This window comes from Protopterus annectens, chromosome 7.part0 (assembly GCF_019279795.1).
Source record: "Protopterus annectens isolate FY-2018-M chromosome 7.part0, PAN1.0, whole genome shotgun sequence".
Classification (NCBI taxonomy): Eukaryota; Metazoa; Chordata; order Ceratodontiformes; family Protopteridae; genus Protopterus; species Protopterus annectens.
In genome coordinates, this window is record NC_056739.1 from 1,796,327,245 (window position 1) to 1,796,340,961 (window position 13,717).

The 13,717-nt window shown below is 40.8% G+C and overlaps 1 protein-coding gene and 1 non-coding gene across 2 annotated transcripts in view; both read right to left on the reverse strand.

Annotated features, from left to right (window-relative positions):
• The window catches only part of LOC122807241, a 1,134,459-nt gene that overhangs the window by 639,741 nt on the left and 481,001 nt on the right, over positions 1-13,717 (reverse strand). The window lies entirely within an intron of this gene.
• TRNAK-UUU lies at positions 6,073-6,146 on the reverse strand. The gene has a single exon. It is a non-coding gene; the product is annotated as a tRNA-Lys (tRNA).

Below are 13,717 nucleotides of genomic sequence, written 5' to 3' on the forward strand. Positions count from 1 at the left end.
AATAAAGTATACAAGTGCTTTCGTCTCAAAATACAACAAAACAAGACTGCATCAGATACAACTCTGTTACAAAACAACCTCATATAAAAAGATTTATTAAAAAAAAAAAAAAAAAAATCACATGATCAACATCAAAGCAATTAAAGTGACAGTACCTAAAATCACATATAAACATCTAGACAAATATATATTACACACACACATACATACACACACATATAAACATATACATACTTATATATATATATATATATATATATATATACACGCACGCACGCACACACACACACACACACACACACACACATCATTTAAACATCATTTAAACAAGAGCTAATTTAAACAAAAAACATCCCTATCTAACTTGTGCTTTAAGCTCCAACAGGCATCCAATGGATGCTAATTCATTCAATCCAGACCATCTGACCACATTAAAGAACAATATCCATCATTTCCACTAAACACAATGACAATTTTGGAATGGCTTTTATTACTACTTTTAATACTGATAGTAATTTAGTGAGACAGATCACAGGAAGTTGCTAGGCTATTGGCGTGAAGCCCTGAGGCCCTTACAAGCCTAGCCAAGAATTTAGCCCATGTTCCAACAAGTCAGCAACCTATGCCACTGTCCAGAAGGGACACGTGAAATCCCAGGGGTGTATTTTCTGTTCCCCATCCAGTTATCCATGTTGTGCTTAAAAAGGTTTAATGAGGTACTCTGTTTATTCCACAAAAGGGGGGGGGGTCTCTGGGACATAAATCTGTCCCGCCAACAAGTCCTATTGATGTCACAGACCAGGTTGAGGTCTCGCTTGTGAGTTACTTGAGTGGAGCTTGACTTGCGGATATGCAGCAGTCCCATCAGGGTGGGATATCAGATTGCTTTGCATGTCAGACACAGGTCACCTCTGAGGAGTCTGTAGGAGACTGATTAGAGAGACAGGGCTTTTAGCCTATCTGTATAGGATAGATGTTAGAGGCCCTGGATTCTCTGGGTGAGAAATCTCTGTGGTCCCTCCAGTGTATTCAATAATCGGTCTTATAAGGGAAGAATACAGGGATGTTATGACCACCTTGTCCCTCGATGATATACCCTTACTAATGAGGTGGGCCATGTAGAACGTTTTCCATACAACAGAGGCAATATGGTGATCAGAAGTCAGTTTGCTTTCTACTTGGGTTCCCAAGCCCCTAATGATTGATTGAGTGCTTAGTGCCTTATTATCCATGTGATAATTTCTGAGGCATCATTCTCCCCAAAATGGACGATGATGCATTTTTTGGCATTCAGTTTGAGGCCATGTTTCTGGCACCTGTCATTTGTTTGGGTTAGACCTCTTGGAGAATGTCCACATCACTAGGGAAATTGATGACAGCACCCAGCTTGCAGTTATCTGCAAACTTGGTCAGCCATAGCCCACTAGATTTGGCCTGCACCTCTGAGAAGTATATCCCAAACAGTTGAGGCCCCAAGATCGATCCCTGGGGTACACCACTTGTTATGGGTCTACTGCTTGAGGTAGCTTCCCCTATTTTGACTTGGTGGGTTCTATAGGTGAGCTATCTGGTAACACATGGATTGATGCCTGGTTGAGAGAGTTTATCTATTACACCTGGGTGGGGAATAGTACCGAAGGCCCTGGCCAGGTCAAGGAAGGAGGTATGCACCATCTTCCCGTCATCTATGGCCTTGGTGACTGTCTCAAGAAGTCAACCAAATTTAACAGTCATGACCTCCCCTTGACAAAACCAAACTGTGGGGGATCAAGTGCCTGGAGGTTGCCAATGTTATTGTTAATGAAGTCCATGATAATCCGCTCCATGGCCTTACAGATCCGGCTAGTTAGGCTGATGGGTCTATAATTTCCTGGATAAGTGGAAACTCCACCTTTTGTGCAAAGGGATGACAGTAGCTGTCCTCCACTCAGCTGGGACAAAGCCGGTACTCAGGCTTTGGGTGAATAGGGTGCCTAATGGTGCTGCAAGTTCCTGCCTGAGTTCATGCAGGATGCAGCCTGGGATGTTATCAGGTTCCATGGAGGCTGTATTCTTTGCCTTTGAGAGGCCAGTGATGACTTGCTCCCTAGAGATAAGGGGAGGGAGGCAGGTACTTGGAATGTCCTGTTTTACTGATGAGGAGGCAGGAAGAGTGAAGTTTTCACTGAACCTGTCTGGCAGCAGGTTGGCTATATCTACAGAATTTGTATATGTTGTGTCCTTGACCACCAGTTCTGAGCAGATCTGGGTGCTTCCCTTGAGATTGCGGACATATGTGAAGAAATCCTTACGTTTGTCTTTAGTAGATGTGGCCAGTTTGGACTCGAAGTTTGCTTTGGAGGATTTCACTAGTGCTCTTATTTGTTTGTTCAGGCTAAGGAGAGATTGCTTACAATTAGACACCTGTTCCTTCTTGGTCCTGGTCAGAAATTTTTATGTTTTTAACTTTATTTATTGTAGATATCTACCAGACAGGTTTACTCTTTCTTGAGGAGGATGATTTCATCCTGTCTGGTATTCCTGATTCCATGCAGCTATATAAATGCTCATATAGCACTTTGGTGTAGGTTTGGACATATGTGCCAGTTTCTGTGTAGGGGGCTGTGAAGCTGTTTATTCCTTCCCTCTGGAGGTTGTAATTAGCTTTGGAGAAGTTTTTTTCTTTGACCCTAGCTGGGGGGGGGGGGGGGGGTCAGAGGAGATGGTGACTGCTTTGTGGTGGGATCTTACCAGGGATGATGACACTGTAGGGATGCTGCAGTGGTTACTCATGTTGGTTAATACCAAGTCCAAGATATTTTCACCTCTTGTGGGGGTGTTAACCAACTGGTCCAAGGCATCTGCATTGACAAAATCAAGGAATCTCTGAGCATTTCTGTTTTGGCATGAGTATTTCATCCAAGCTATGGCTGGACAATTAAAGTCTCCCAGAATCAGGGTAAAGGATTGAATACTGACAGATTCGAAGAGGTCGTGATAGGTGGAGTGGGCATCTTGAGTCATAGTTGGAGGCCTACAGCTAGCTATGATTTGAACAGGGGTCTTGTTAATTGTTAACTGCACCTGGAGTACTTCCTGTGCATCATACTGTATGACCAGCCTAGAGGTGTGTATGTCTTTTATATATATTGCAACTTGACCTCCTTTTGTTTTGCTGCCCACGGTTTGGGGTCTGAATGAATGATAGGATGAGTAACCTGGTATGGCTGGGGTGCTCTCTGCAGCTTTGAACCAGGTTTCTGAAACTGCACAAATATCAGTTTCTTCCAGGGTTAAGAATGCTTGCAATGAGCGCAGTTTCATGTTTAGACTCCTAGTGTTTAGCAGCATAACCTTAAAATTAAATTTTCATGAAATTTTCATGTTAGTAGTTTTGACCTCATGGCATTGCCTAAAAAAGGCACTATGGGGGAGGCAAGAGCCTGAAGTCCAAGGGAGACAGATGCAGGCCATCGCTGGCAAAGCATCGTGGCACCAGACACGAAGCTAATTGTTAAAGTCAATCATTTCCTGTTTGTACAGAGGCATCATTCTGCGTGACGGTAGAATGCTGCATAAGGCTAGGGACATACCTCCCTGGGACACACTCAGTGAGGTTGATCAAGTCTTTTTTCATAAAGTCCAGGGAGGTACATCTCAAGTCATTCACTCCCACATGGACTATGACAAGAGTCATAACAGAAAGAAAATATTATTTTTAAGAATTGGATTATTATGAATGAAGATCGGGAGGTTAAGAATAAATTGGGTAATATACCCATCTTTGTATATAGAAAGGGCCCTAATTTTAAGAACCTGCTAGAAAGTAAGGTTAAATTTAATTGTAATTAAACCTTTTATATGAATAAATGTGGTAGGTGTACATATTGTAAATACAATTAATGGGCACCATTTTAGAATTAAAGGCAAGTATAACTGTAACACTACAGGTATTGTTTATGGAGCCCTATGCCAGGACTGCCATGCATTTTACACTGGCAAAATTGAGTGCAGACTAAGACATAGGATGCATGAACACTACTACGAAATCAATAAGAAAAAGATGACCAATGTTCTGTATAAACAAAGGGGCTATGATGTAATATTTTAAAGCCAAACACTGCATTGTGGGAAACCTAGAGGTAGACTAAAAAATCAAGGTGCCGGACGCCATGTGGGCAGACTCTGGGTTAGGTTCCTGCAGGTGTGAATGTCTCTTTCATGGACAGCAGCTACAGGGGTGGTACAGTAGGTGCATAGTGGTCACATGCACCCAAGTATGGTGAGATGCATGGAGCATCACCAAACGGACAGCCCTACTCTGCTAGGGCAGTTCTCACCCAAGTTCGCCTCCCTTGGTTTTTGTATGATGTACTTTTCTCCAGCTCTCACCTTCTCAGAGGTAATGACCTCACAGCAGGTAGTGTCAATAAGGAAATCTCCTGTGTAAAAATAAACTCTGTCTGTCGTGGTTCACAGAGTGGTCTCTTGATTCCCACATGAAGGAATGAATGGAACTATACTGGGAAAAAATGACAAAAACGTCATTAGTGGAAATAACAGTTAAAAAATATTTCACACATGTAAAGCACTGGGAATGAATCCACATACAGGAGCAGTTATATTCATAGTTTTTCTTCAGCCTCAGACAGTGTGTGCTAGAATCCTGCCTGAAGGGTTAGCGTCAGATTTGGTACCCTCAAAGGGACTGAGGGAAAGATGTAGGCATGGAAAGTGGTAGTTCACCTGAAAAGAAATCAGAGGCAGACAGTTGTTGTTGTGTCTTTGGGCTTTTCCCGGTTAGGGGTCGCCACAGCGGAACTCCAGTCCGCTAATGATTGGCAGTAGATTTTTACGTGTGGAGTTGCCGGCCCTGACGCACAACCTTCAACGAAGGTACGCCCATTCATGCATGTCTCCACAAAGAAGACACTCTAGCTGAGAATCGAACAGGACAACGTCTTACTGTGAGGTGACAACGCTACTGCAGCACCATCACCGCAGTATGATTCAGAATTAATATGTCAAACTGAGACAAGTCTTACTTAAGTAAACCTTAGATATTTATGAAAAAGCCTCAGACAATGGCAGAGTGGTAACTCAAAACATCAATAAAAGCAAAAGTGATTATGGTTTATAAAAAGATGTGAAAGTGAAGGTTAAGGAGAAACTGATACATTTAGGAAGTACAATAAATGCACCTAAGCAGAGGGGAGAGGCAAAAGCAATACAAAATAAAGCAAAGCAAAGCAAAACAGAAAGAACGTTGGAAATAAAGGCTTAAACTGTGCACAGTACAACAAAGCAATAATAAATAAATAACATAAAGATTAGAAAGACACAAAATAGGAGAATGATTGTTCAATGTTTAAAGACAGGATGGGAAGGCACCAAGGCCAAAAAAGATAATTACTTGCACTAATCCATTTATGCAAGTAAGGATTCTAAAATACAACTACAACTAAAGGAGGACAAATAAAAGAGGCCCTGTAATTTTTACCACATGACTTCTTGTGACTCACATGTACATCTTAGCACACCTATAACCACTCTCCTTAACAAATCAGAGGATGGGGGCAGCCCTGACAAGAAGAATTAGGCAGATCTGAACCATATGACTAAAAATGCAGTATAAGAGAGAAATTCATAGACTGTTACTAGGCTAACGACCTGAGGACCTTTCTAAGCCTACCCAAGTTTTCCCAAAATAATAATAATGCCCAGTATCCAAATAGAACATTGAGGGTCATGCATTTATAAGCTGCCTATGTCCATAAGGAACATGGGTACCAAACCTGGTGTAAATTTCCTGTTCCCCATCCACTGGTCTACGTTGCGCTTAAACTGGGCAATAGATAAACTCAGCTTCATATGGATGGGAAGCCTGCTCATAGGTTCATGGGTTACTACTAGGCTAACTGCCCTTGTGGGTCATTTTAAGCCTAGCCAATTACCCCATGTGAGAATCAAACCCTGCACCTTGTGTGTATAAGGTAAACAACTTAACCATTAGGCCACCCTCCCAACCCAGATTCACATGTGAAGAAAGAACAGAGTCCCCTTCACAGTTTTACAAGCAACTAAAAAAATGCACACCCGAACAGGGACTCGAACCCTGGACTCTCAGATTAAAAGTTTGATGCTCTACCGACTGAGCTATCCAGGGTTCTGGGATGGATATTTTCAAACTCACATACCTACTACTCAAAGGCAGAAGTCCTACCACTAGACCAAAGAGGCACTGCTCCATAGGAGGGGCAGTCTCTAGGACACGTATCTGTCTCTCCAACATGTTCTGTTTAAGTCACAGATAAAATTCAGGTCCCTTGACCTTATATGTTTGGTACTCTATGACTTACAAATATGGAGGAGATTCATAATTGTGGGTTTTGTGGATGCCTTGTAAGCCAGGCATAGATCACCCCTCAGCAATCTATAGGAGACTGAGTAGAGGGAAATGTCTTTAAGGCACTATGCATACAGCAGGTTTGTTATACTTTGTATTCTTTTAGTAAGAAACATCTGAGGTCACTTTATTTGCTGCATATTCCTGGTCAGGTACATACCAAAGGGAGCATTGTACTACATGACTGGTCTGATAAAGGTGGAGTACAGTGGGATAATGACTTTGGACCTAAATACCATGCCCTTACTTATAAGTTGTGCAACATAAAAAGATTTCCTCACCACTATGGCCATGTGGCAGTCAAAGGTAAGGCCACTATCTATGTGCGTATCCAGATCCCTGACCATGGGGTCAATTCTTAGAGGTGTATTATCAACATGGTAATTAGGCGGGATGGCTGACTTCCCAAATGGTACAGTTAAGCATTTATTAGCAGTGACTTCATGACCATAGATCTAGCGCCATTTATTAGTCAGAGACAGATCTTTCTGAAGAATGCTAGTAACTGCATGTGAGTTGATGATAACCCCCAGATTGTAATCATCTACAAACTTAGTCAGCCTAAACCTTCAGCATCTGCTTCCATTTCAGTGAAATAGATGCAAAAAAGGAGTGGGTCCAGTACTGAATCCTGGGGGACTCTGCTACTGATTGGCCTCTTGGTGGAGGTGGCCTCTCTAATTTTGACCTCCTGGGCGCTATGAGTGAGGCAGTTGGCTATCCAGCAGGTGATAAAAGGGCTTATACCTAAATTTGTAAGCTTGTCTATAATGCCTGAATGGGGTATTGTACCAAACACCTAGGCCAGATCAAGGTAAGTTGTGTTCACAGTTTTACCTTTATCCAATGCCTTGGTGACCCTCTCAAAAAAGTCCACAAGATTTAGTAGGCATAATCTTCCTTCAACAAAACCAAACTGTGATGGGTGCAACATTTGCAGGTTACCTGTGTCTTAATCTATCATATCCATGACGACTCTTTCCATGGCGTTAAATATGAGGCTAGTAAGACTTATGAGGCTGTAGTTAGCTGGATCAGTGGCTAGACCTCTTCTGTGCAGGGGAATGACCGCAGCCATCTTCCATTCCTTGGGCACAAAACCTGACTGAAGGCTCCAGTTGAAAAGTGACTGAAGTGCACCAGAGAGGTCATGTTTCAGGCTATTTGTTAAACATCTCAGGATATTATCAGGGCCCGTCTATACACTGTTTTTGGCCTTGGAAAGTGCATTGATGATCTCTTCCCTAGTAATGGTTGGAGGGATTATGTTATGTGCTTATTTCCTTTGGAATATTGAGTGGAGGGACAAATTTGAGCAGAACCTGTCAGCCAAAAGGTTGGCAGTGCCCTCCGGTTCAGTGTAGGTGATGCCATTTATTGCTGTGTTTTCTTCTGAGGTTATGAACATAGCTGCAGAAAGCTTTGTGGTTGTCCTTTGCCTATGAAGCTATTTCTTCATCAAATTTAGCCTTTGACGTATTAATTACTCCTCTTAGCTGCCTGCTTAGATTGGTCAAAGGGACTTTAGTATGTATGGCTTTTTTCCTCCTACTCTTGGCCAAGATTTTGTTTGTTGCATAACTGATTGACATTGTGATTCCACCAGGGTGGCTTGTCTTTTGAGTTTGTTTTATTCCTAACACAAATGGACACAACTCGCACTATGCAGCTATCAATATGACTGCACAGAGATTTTGTAGAAAACAAAAGACCATTTAGTTCAAATGCAGTGATTGGAAAATTAACTAAATGTCTTACAAAGATCTAAGACAGTTTGTATCTACAGCAAGAAGGTGATACCAAACAAATCCAGTAACAAAAGATATAGATGCTGTTAGTGTGCCCTACTTACAAATGTAGCTAGGCATTTAATAAAGTTCCACAGAAAGGTTACTGTACTTTTAGCCAGCCCTAGACTGGGCCTCAAGGTGAGGTTTTGTCGTAAGAGTGTCTGTAGAAAATGACACACAGTTAAAAATAAAGGGAACAACAGAGAAGGAAGAGAGAGTTACAAGTTGTGTAATGTTGGGCTCAGTTCTGTAACAAGTTGTTTCCAGTGTCTTTATTAGTCACATTGCATAGGAACTACAGAAAACATATTAAGCATGCCTGTCTGTAAATGTATAAAGATTTGCAGCAAGACAACTGCCTATAATTTAAATTTTAACTGAATCAATTAGAACTGTCCCTGTGTCCATATGCGGGATTACCAAAGGTACTTCTGAGGTACAGCACTTGGATTGGTATATATATCTCTCTAGACAACAGCAGATTTGTATGGACTACCTGACTTAAAATGTGGCATAGCTTTGTTTTCCTCTGTACTTGAAGTATGTAATAAAAGCCTGACAAAGTAAGCTGAGTGAGAAGTATGGTTTACAAAGCAAAGTAAGATGGGGTAGAATGCAACACTCTACAATTTGAAACGGACTATTACTACACTCAGTCCAGAGTTTGCAGCAACTCCTGGGTGAGTTCTGATAGCGTTACAGTAAAAGGAGTCAAAAAGTAAACTGTGAGTTCAAAAAGCAAAAGATTAAAGGGAAAAGTCTCAGTGTGTTTTAGGAAGCCTGGCTGGATGGCAATGCACGAATCTAAGTATAAGAGTAGTAGTGACAGATGTGGATATATAATGTCATTTAGATTAGGAATGTGCGATGACTGGGGCAGCTGAGACTTCTAGTATTGAAACATCTAAGCTTCCTGCAATTGCAGAGTTGCATCTGAACAACTGTGTTGCACTAAAGGGCTGACCAACATCAGATGTGATTCGCTGAGCTGCTAGTTGTATGAAAAGAGAGAAGCCAGCAGGATATCAAAAGAGTGCAACAGGCTCTTAGACAGAAAACGTTTCGTCTCTGCATCTATGCTGCTGTTTGCATCTGTTAGCCCTTCCGAACCCAACAATTAAGAATACAAAAAGACAGTGACAATGGGTACCATGTTTAAGAAACGGTCACAAAAATGTTGAGGAGTCTTGCGTGAGCCACAGACAGTGCTATCTGGTGATCACAATACAATTCCGAATAAGTGGTGCATACAGAAGCCATGTGAATGAACGTGTCTGGAAAGGGAATCTTCTGGATGTGATTTGTAATAGCAGAGGAAGCACAGTGAGGTACTGAACCTGAGATACAGCGACAGGTTTGTACCGATACCTCTTAACAGAGACAGCATTCCACACAGTGTGCCCAAGTCATGGCTTATACAGGATGAATATGTCTGTGCAAAGGCAGCATTACAGTAAATACAATTCTTATATAATAAATCAGATGGTAGATGCAGCTGCAGAGAGCACTGTTACTAGTGGAGTTCATAGCAGAAGTGTGTGTGTGTGTGTGTGTGTGTGTGTGTGTGTGTGTGTCTGTGTGTGTGAGCGCGTGTGTATATACACACACACACACACACAAAATTATAGTCACTGAAAATCAAAATGTGACTCGCAAAACGTTGACAATGCAAACGTTAACACAACAGCCTAAGTGCATGTAAAATGTGAAAGAAAAAAGCATCAAAAAACATTGTTTTTTGCGAGGTCTTGCCCACAATGTGAGGGGTTGTACCTACATAGCCCCTGCTAATTATATACTAACTCTGAGATCACATAAAATTAGGAAAAGAAAATATTACTCAACTCTGCGAATTCTGCAATCTCATACAACTGTTGACTTCCTGCTTTATCGACCAAAAGCAGTCAAATAAACAGATGCTGACCAAACAAAATTTCATCAAAAAGCAGTGACTCGTGTATGTGTGTGTCTGTTTGCATACACACACACAAACACACACTCATGATAAGCATGATGGGAGGACCACTCACAGGATATACCAAAATTAATAAACATGGTTGTTAGCCATTATGCCAAGGTGGGAGGTTGGCATAATTGTTATGGTGTTTGCCTTACAGACACAAGGTGCAGGATTTGATTCTCACAGTGGGTAACTGACTAGGCTTAAAATGGCCCACAAGGGCAGTTAGCCTAGTACTAATCTATGAACCAAGCACAGCTCCCTCTGGTCATACTAAGACACTAATGTGTGCTGGTGCACATGCAGGTACAATGATCCAGCAGCAACCTCCCTGCACGACATGGGAACTAGATGTGCACAAGCAACACGTGGCCAGCAACATACACAGTGCATTTAAGTAGAAATCAAGGTCACCTGCCATTAACTTTACCACGTCCACATATGTTGGGAGCATCCTCAAAGCACCTCTGACAAAATGTAAGCAACAGTGTACATGCCAGGATCTAATATCCAAGTCCCTGCGGCCCCTAATGGAGAAGACTCACCAAATATGGACAAAATTATACCTCATTTATCATTTCTTGTGACATACAGCCACATTGTGTAGCCTAAATATGACTCCCTTGCCATTTTTTCAGCTGGACAGAACTTCGTCATGATTGTTACTACATCCACTGATATGTAGCTAGGACATTCTGCTATGTCATCGTGACAATTATATCTAGCAAAAATCAGGCAATTGTAGGTGTCACTACCAGCAAACTATAGTACAGCATACACAGCTAGAGGTTTGTTAAATCCGCAACAACATGAGTACTGGTTAACATATACAGTATACTGTCCTCTGATCAGTATCTTTTATATATACTGTTTTGTGGTGAAACGTGACACTGCAGTCAGGTGTGTCAGTCTGTGAGTCCCTCTTAAGTCTGCTCTGAGTGCTAAATGGCTTTCAGCAAAAAGCTTGTTGCAGCAAAGTTAACACTTTCACAAATTTCCCTGTTAGATGTCTGAAGTAGATAAAGGGCATGTTGCAGTTATTTTTTTCCAAAACATCATCCCTTACAATGGACGGATACAGAGTTTCCTTAAATTAAGATATACATTTATTTATGTGGGTCACTGCGTGTATGTAAATAATTGGCTACAAATCATTATGCTGAAATGGCTGAATAAACACTGCATCGTGAACAAAAAAGACAGCCAATTCCTGATGCTACATAACACAGAATAACTTCAGCTTTCAAACAGTTAGAAAACGCAGTCTTTCACCCAAGTTAGTAAGGCAAAACAAATTTGTTTAATTACATTAAACAAGGTACTGGTCATTGGGAAGAAAATGGAAGGGAAACGACTGGGAACTGGGGCTGCAATGCTATACAAGCTGCAAAGGTGGTCATTTAAACATTTTTTACAACTAAAATAAACATCTGAGTAAACCACACTTGCTACCTGACCACATCATGATATAAATTAGTGAAAACTGAAGCAACAGGCCCACTTTTGTAATTCCAAGACTCGTAAGAGCAGGTCCTGGAATTTTGAAAAAAAAATTCCAAAAATACAGGAGAATGCAAATCTCACACATTATTGTTCTCCTTTAAAGTTTTTTTTTTTGCATGGCAAGTATACTACACCTCCCCCAAATGACAGGGAGGGAACCCCTCATTCCTCGTATTTATATATACCAACTCACAAAGTGCCATACCTCTAAGAAAAGGGAATATTCCAAGAAGCATTAGTCTTGGACTTAGTTGCTGTAAGCCTGAAGTTTCAGTCACTCAGTCTTACTACTTTGGGACTGTCAAAAAAGAGTCACCAAGTTATCACTAATGTGTCTTGGAATATTAAATGGTTACCGTAATGATAATTTGTGAAATATCACATGTGCAATGGGCAGCCATTTCTTTTCTATAAAAAGGAAACATCACATAGTGCTGTTGCTTAATTAAAAACAAAATTGTACCTGGGAATGGGAATAGGACAGGTTACTGAGGGACAGCTGTTCGACTGATGTGTGTGAAAAACACACCACTTGTGTGAAAACTGAGGTCACCCTGGAATGGGAAATACTCTGTTTTCCAAATACAACACATACATATAGAAAGGGCTTTCCCTCCCCCGCAAAAAAAAAAAAAAAAAAAAAAAAAAAAACTTTGTGTGAATTCCATGTCATATTATTTCATAGGAGAAAATGTCACTCACGCTGGTGTCTTTTAAAATGCAATTCTAGACACCTGTCACTTTTGTTTATGGCTGTTATACAAAAGGTATTTATAATCAAAAATGCAATTTGCCGCATTATTACTTGTCCAGTCTTTACTGCAGTTCACTTTGGTTACCATTGTAGCAGCTAATAAAAAAATCTTCATCTATAGTCTTAAAAAGTGTCAAACTTTAGTCATGTCAGAAAATACTGCGACAACCAAAACTGCAGATAACAAAGTTTTTGTTTCTTCTGAATTTTTAAGCCATGTAATTTCACACTCTTCCTTAACACATAGTATCTTGAGAACCAGTATGTTTTTCCCACCCTAAGTGCAGACAAGTTTTTACATGTAAATAAAATGTTAAAAACAGATGAAACAACTGATAAAGAAATGATTAAGTCAGGTTATATACGCAGACTTGAAGTACAGTTTGTCAAATATGCCAGAGTCATCAGGATAGTGAACAAATAATTTCCAGCCCATGAATGACTCTGATGTGTTCAGAAAAAATTACATAATGTCTTTGCTTGTTACAGTGAAAACATAACATCTCTTTTGTTAGCACATTCAAAATCAGGAACTAGAACATCTAAGTAGACTATATCAAGTCACCACGGCTTATTTCAGCCCACATTTTTCTTGAAGTACATTACAATTGCAGTTTGCTTCATAGCTGCTCACTAGTCTCCTCAGTCCACTCAACTGACCTCCCATTACCCTAACTCCTCCCTAAGCATCTAACCTTCTTCTTTCTTAATATTCGCAGCATTCTAAATAAAATCAGTGAATTCCATGCACTGATGGACAAACAGTCTCCTGATATAATAGCTCTCACAGAAACTTGGCTTAAACCTCACATCTTAGACAAAGAATGCCTTCCCTCTGGCTGTAACATCTTTAGCCTTGACCTAAAAAGAAAGGTGTAGGAGTTGCCTTAATATACTCTGAACACCTCAACTTGTATCCTAGCGTCAACCTACCCCCTTTGTTCACCTGCTGAACTCTTAATTGTGAATTGCAAACCTGATGATTACAAAACACTAACTACAGCTGCAATATACATTCCCCCTGATGACAATACTCCTATATCAGAACACATTCTCTCCTGGTTCACACACAATATACCCAATGACACTACTCTACTAGGTGATGGCAACATCAATTGGCTATCCGTTACCTCCAACCTCCAACCTCCTCCCACCTCTAGCATTGAACTTCATGGCTTCTCACAACTTATCACCACCCAACCCACTTTAAAAAAACAACCAACACAAGTTCTATCATAGACTGAATCCTACTTTCAAATCCTGTCCTGTGCCACCATCCTAAGTCTCTACCTTACTCCATTAGTGACCACTCTCCTATCTGCATA